Raw genomic sequence first — 6874 nt, forward strand, 5'->3', positions numbered from 1 at the left:
TCTGAGACAATTTTTCCTCCTTTCTAAAAATGCTATTAGATTATCAAGATAGACTACTATGATCTTGTCTCTTAGATCTTGGAAAGATGAGTTCATGGCCCTTTGGAATGTAATGCCAACTTTAATTAATTGGAACATCATCCTGTTGTATGCATAAGTGCCCCATGGTGTGATCAAATAAATTTTATGTTGGTCCTCTTTTGTCATGCTTATTTGATTTTAGCCTGAAAAACTATCTACCATGGACATCATTTCAAAGCCTATGACTACTTGGAGGACATGCTCCATTGTTGGTATGACATAGTTATCTTCCATGTTTACCTGTTTTAAGTTATATAGATCTACATAAATTCTTATCTCCTTATTCTTTTTCCTAATAGACACAATGCTGGCTATCCAAGTCGAGTGATGACTGGGGTTAATGATTATGGATTTCAACATTTTTTTTGCCTCCTTACTATAGCTTTGTAGACCTTATGATTATAGTTCAGTAATTTTTGCCTAAATGGTATAGCATTAGGTTTTAGTGGAATGTGATGTTTGAACTTCCCATTTCTAAAATCCTTTAGATCTTCATATCCTCATGCAAAAACATCTTGGTAACTTAACAATAATTCTCTTAATTTATCTCTTTCAATAGGCAAGAAAGACTTCTCTATTGATATCCACCTAGGTTCAACGTCAATTCCCATATTGATCTCATCATATTCTTGACTTTTAGAGTGTGAACCTTGCTCTCTAGTTGGACTTTCATCTTTGTTGGAAAACAAATGTTCTAAAGATACAAAGCCCTTTAGAATTATATTACACTTGAATTGAATCAATTCTTCTATATTAGGACCTAAGCAAAATTCTTTTCATTCATTAACTAGCCCTTTGAAATAGGATTTGGAGAAATTCTCAGTGTAGGCCAAAAACATTCAATATGAGAGTCATAATTATACACCTACAACCAATCTACATTATCAAGAATACTCAGTCTATAAACCATCTCAATTCTATAACTATCTATTTTGAAATCTGGATGTGGAAAAATAAGTGAAGTTGATACAGTCAGGGAATCAACATGAGTGTTCTCACTCCTTGGGACAAATTCAATAGAGAAAGCATCAGAAGATTTTATCTCATCCTAGATGTGGTTCATGTAATGGTTGAGTATCTCATTTTTAACTATATACAAATTTCCCACATGATTGACTATCAATTTAGCATCTCCCTTCACAATCATCAGCTTGATCCCATTGTGTCTGAATTCCTATAATCCTAATAACAAAGCCTCATATTTGACTGCATCATTTGTAGTCTTGAAATCCAATTTAAATTAAAATGGGATACAAATTATAGTAGGGGATATCAATACCCCTCATTCTTCTAAACCTAAGCTCAATGAGCTCCTATGGAACTCCATACTCCATAATCTTTCTTCTTTATGTCAAACTTTTTTTGTTGGTTCATCAATTACTCTAAGAAAAATGACATAATTCCCAAACTGACATTCTTCATACAATATTTGGGCTTTAGGATCATCAAAGGGGAAGATGGCATATTTATTTTTGGGTTCAAATTCGAACTTTATCTTGTTTTTTCCTATGAGTATGATCCTTGTGAACCAATCCATCTTAATTTTCCCTCCCATATCCTTATAGAAAGTTCCACTAAGTAAAATCCCATAACTTGTTGGAATATATGCAACAAGTATGGTTAACTTTACCCTCTTGCCAGGGCATGTAGCCAATATAGCTTGTGCATATTTTACTTGGCCCATAAGAGGCACTTATTTCCCATCAATAGAATAACACCTCCCAAAGGTTTTGGTAAGGGTGATTCCTAAAGATTTAGCAATAGAAGAAGGCGTGATATTGGTTGATGCTCCTGAGTCTATTATAAAATTTATCAATTTCCTACCATTCAATAGCAAGGAAATATATAAAGGGTTGGGTTTACAATCTCCTCCATCAACTTCCAGTATATATGAGGATTGATTTTTGGATTGTTTGGGAAGATCTTCAAAAAAAAAGATATGAATTTGATTAGGGGATGAGGTTTCTTCAAAATAGTATCCTTGAGGTGTTGAACTAGAATCCCCTTTAACATATTTGATCAATCTATCTAGTTCCCTAGGATTTCACTTCAAATAGTCAACAGTTGAGACAGTTACAATAGATGTTTTACAAAACTTGACAATATCAAATATGGAAGAAGATTTACAACATTTCCTTCTTGGAACTTGACATATGTTTCTTTCACATTGGGAGGAGTACCTTTCTCTTGTTCTTTCTCTTTAGGCATCACATTTGGTGAGCTAGTGCCAAATGAAAATTTTGGAGTTCTTTGATTCCTCATCAAAATAACGTAGATGAGATCATTTAGAGTAGCAAGAATGTATCTCCTTTCACTAGAATCTAATTCTTTGATCTAGAGGATATTTTCACAAAGATTTGAAGTATCTCCAAAACTCCAATAATCAGTACCATGTTGACGACCTCAAAATTCTAAATCCAATGCTACTTGAATGGATGAAAAAGGAGTCTATATGCTCAAGCTATGGCTAGTCAAGGGTTGGTCAAACCTTAGGTCAAAGGCTATCAAAAAGGAAAAATTTTGAACTCTCCAAAACTAGTCAAAGTTAGCACCAAATTGAAGGCCTCATTGAGAGCTTTCCAACGACATTTGTTTCATCAAAATCGGAGCTTAGATGCAAAAGTTACACATAGTCAAAGTCAGTTGACTATGTGGATTGATGATGTCAGCAAGTGAAGTGACATGGGCAAAGAAATGGGTGACACGTGTCATGTCAAGTGAAGACTGTGTGGTAGATTGAATTAGGTCATACTGGTGGTTGTTTAGGGTCGAAGCCCTGACCGTCAGACCCCAAAATTTGGCCAATGATTGTTGTGCCTGGGGATGGTTAATAACTATCTGAGTGGTATCCTAGTATCCTATTTAAGGTGTTACAAACTACCTGGGGTGTTTTAAAGGGACGATAGCCAACAGGGTTGGAACCCCTAACCAGTCAACCCCCAATCAAAATTTCTAACCATTCCACCACCATTATGTAGTGAAATAAAAATTGCCTTAACTTATGCTTAAGTTGTAATTGATAGCCAACAACCTTATATTATACGGATTTTTTTAATTTAACCCCAAAAATTAGTAAAAGCCAAAATCCCAAAATGGCTTAAGGGGGTTATTATGAATTTAATTTGTTAAAGGGGTTATTATTATATATTTTTGTTGTAGCCTATTTTAAGCTAATTTTATGTATAAAAAGAGGGTAGGAGGCCTTTCCAAGGCATTGAAATTTTGAAAAATTGAAGATTGAAACTTTGAATTCAAATTATTCGATTCATTGGAATTTTGAACGACCAAGTGCTGAGAAAGAGAGAGAAATTTTAGGACATTTTTCAATCCCATACATCAAAGAAGAGTAACATTATTGTACTTGAAGGGGTTGATATTCTAACATTTTGTATATGATTTTGGAGTTAATTGGATTGGTCCACCAATCGGAGCAGGACACCAAGCTGTAGTCATGATAGGGTGAACTCCGATATCAAATTGTGTTGTGCCTCTTATCTCTCTTATTTCCTTCTATCAGTTGATTATGTGTTGTTCTTTTATGCATTTCAATTATGTTAAATTGCTTCAATAAAAGCTTTAAATTAACTTTAAGTAATTTGTCATGCCCAAACTATGAGGGCCAAAAACACACAAATTTTTTTTAAATATTATAATTAAAATGCTCTAAGAAAATATAAGGTTATGATCACAGTTTTAAGTATAGGTTCTCTACATTACGTCTTAAGTTTAAAAACTCTAGTGGATGAGTACATTGTTAAGATTTTGAAGCTCTCGTTATTAAACTAATATCAACATTTGTTTCATTAATTTATTTCTTATAACACGTTGTATTTAAAAATTATAAAAACAACACTTAAAATCTGACTAAATGAATAAAGAAAAACTATTTAACATTATTCAATAGTTTATCATTAACATAAAAATTGAGACACTTGCTAGCTTACTATCACTCTAAAAATATTCATAAAATGTCTACTAATTTCCAAATGAATTTACAATCTATACACTTTCAATTAACACTAAAAAAATAATTTAAACTTTCTTAAATTTTAAAGGAAACTTTACATTAATAAAACATATCAAACTTAATAGTTACAAACATCTAAATTAACTACATATTAATGCTAAAAGATTTCCAAACTATTCATAAATTCTACTAACTAAATTTAAATTTTATCTAAAACAATTTAAATACTAACAAAAATACACTGATTTAAATTAAGGTTACACTAACATAATTATAACATTATACTAAAAATATATCAACCTAAACATATTAATTAAGTAAATTCCTAAGCAACTAATGACTAACCACTATCTCCTAGATCCAATGAGTGCTAAGTGATCCATTTATTCTCATGAGAGATGGATTCCTGTTGAGTCACTACTCATGAAGCATGGGTCGATGAGTTTGTCTCGAATCACACAGTTAAATCTTGATAGCAATACCACAACTAACCACTAACTTAACTTTAGTATCAAAAACAATTAAATACCTAAGCTAATTTTAACACTCTATTTACAAACTGAACAAGTATAAGCATTCTAACTACTAACTTAAATCTAAAACTAACTACACTAATAATTTTTACTATATACAAATTCTTATAAAGAATTTTATTAAATCACAATTAAAATTCAAAACTAATAAATTAACATTTAATTATATTTAACATAGACTAATTAGCACATAACTAAAAATAAGCTAATCTAAACATAATATATTAACATTGATAATAACTAACCCTTAAACAACTAAACAGAAATAACTAACTCAAATACTAACTAAACTAATACTATTTCAAAATAACTAAACTGATATAATCTTGATATTAAACTAACCTAGAATGACAAGACAAAACTTAACTAATCCACTTGACAAGTGGATTCCCTTGCACACCTACCCTACTCACCCACCCCTAAACCCTCATCCCAACTAGCCTGGGGCAGATTCCCAGCTTCTCCATGCAGACCGAGGTCTGCAAAGTGCTACCCAAGAAGACTCTACCCAGGGTATGTGGGCAGTACAAGGGCAGTTCACCAATCAGCGTACCCTTCCAAGGTAAATGGAAAGAGCTTTTAACTTAAAACCACTAAACAAACATTTTCTCCAACACATGCAACGACCTTAAAGCTAAGACAAGGGGAGGATGATGTTAGCCATGTTATGATGGCACTTTTCATAAATGACCAAGCTTTTAAAAAAAATAAAGGAAAGAGGGTAGATGGGTTCTAGGAACAAGGGGTAGTTATGTAAAAAGATTTATAGGTGAGATCTAGGGTAAGATAGGATAAGATTTTAGCATTATGTTCCTATAGTTATTAATATTTATATTATTGATTATTTATTTTTTTGAATTTAAATTTGAAACAAAGGATCAATAGAGAATATTCTCTGTTCTACAATGATTTAATTTCCTTCCTCCATGCAAAATCTAGAGAGCATTTTGCTCTTGGGGGAAATTTCTTTTTGAAGCTTTTATTTTTCTAAGTATAGATTACAAAGTGATGTATATTTTTTTTTTGTTTTGTTTTACAAAGAGTATATTAATTGAATGGATTTATAACATGGAGTTAATAATTGTGTCACAATAATGCATGATAAATTTGATCTCCTAAATAACTTGAATTGCAATAAATCAACCATAGCCATTATTTTCTTTCCTTAACATAATTTTCATTTTGAACATATAAGGAACTTAAAAATTTTGCTTAATTAAACCATCATCATTCATCCTATTTTTAATGAGCATCCATATAATTGAAAAATTACGATTAAATCTCATGGTAAGCAACATTACTCAATCACCATTTTTATTGGCAAACCTGATTCAAAGGCTCAGCTAGGAAAGAACTAGGAAGAAAACCTGACGTCGTTGCCATTACAACAAGATTTTGAGATACAAATTACATAGGATTTCAATCCTGAATTACAACACTTAATTTAAATTTCCTTCATGACCCTCATCAAGGGATTCATAATGATTTCTACAACACATTCAAGAACCATGGAGGGAACAGAATTTTGATCAAGTGACAACAAGCATGACCAAGAACAATTCAACCATGCATATTCACACAAGGTTATCACTATATAATTCACAATGAATCAACACTAGGGAAAGGTGGATTCTTCCAACCAGGAGAAGTCAACCACAACACCAAATAGATGCCCAATCGAGGCAATAAACCAAGAACTTCTGTTCTTCCATTTCAACATACCATAATCATACAAGGTTTGTGCTGACAGCTAGGGGCCCATAACACCCTACCCTTTCTCCCTCTTCTCATCCTGAGAAGAGACTCTACACTAGTTGGAGTCCAACTAAACAGACCTTTCCCAAAATTGGTCACTTCTGCCCTATCCAAGGGTGAGTAATACCAAAACACCCATGCAAGAAAATCTCAAAATTTCAAACATAAATATGAAAAGAAATCATCCAAAATAACATGGTTTTCAAATCTTCCCAACATACCCACAAACATACAAACATTCAAACAACAACAAGGTAGCATAAGAATGAAACAAGAATGAAATCTAAACAAGGGAGATGACAATTCCTACCTTCAAAAAGAGGTAATGGCAATGAACAAGTTTGAGTAGAGCTTTCCCCTTCCTTGCTCCAATCTTCCAAGACTCCTCTCTAAATGTAGAGATTGGGTAACAACCTCCACTAGTCCAAGAAGGGCCTCTAAAGAAGCCTCAAACTCCACCACCAAAAGGATCCATAACTTCTCCCACCCACTTACAATTCTAGAAACTCCTAACTTAACCCACACTATGGTTAAACAC

This window comes from Cupressus sempervirens, chromosome 3, assembly GCF_028749045.1.
Source record: "Cupressus sempervirens isolate cs-2001-9-10 chromosome 3, ASM2874904v1, whole genome shotgun sequence".
NCBI classification, from domain to species: Eukaryota; Viridiplantae; Streptophyta; class Pinopsida; order Cupressales; family Cupressaceae; genus Cupressus; species Cupressus sempervirens.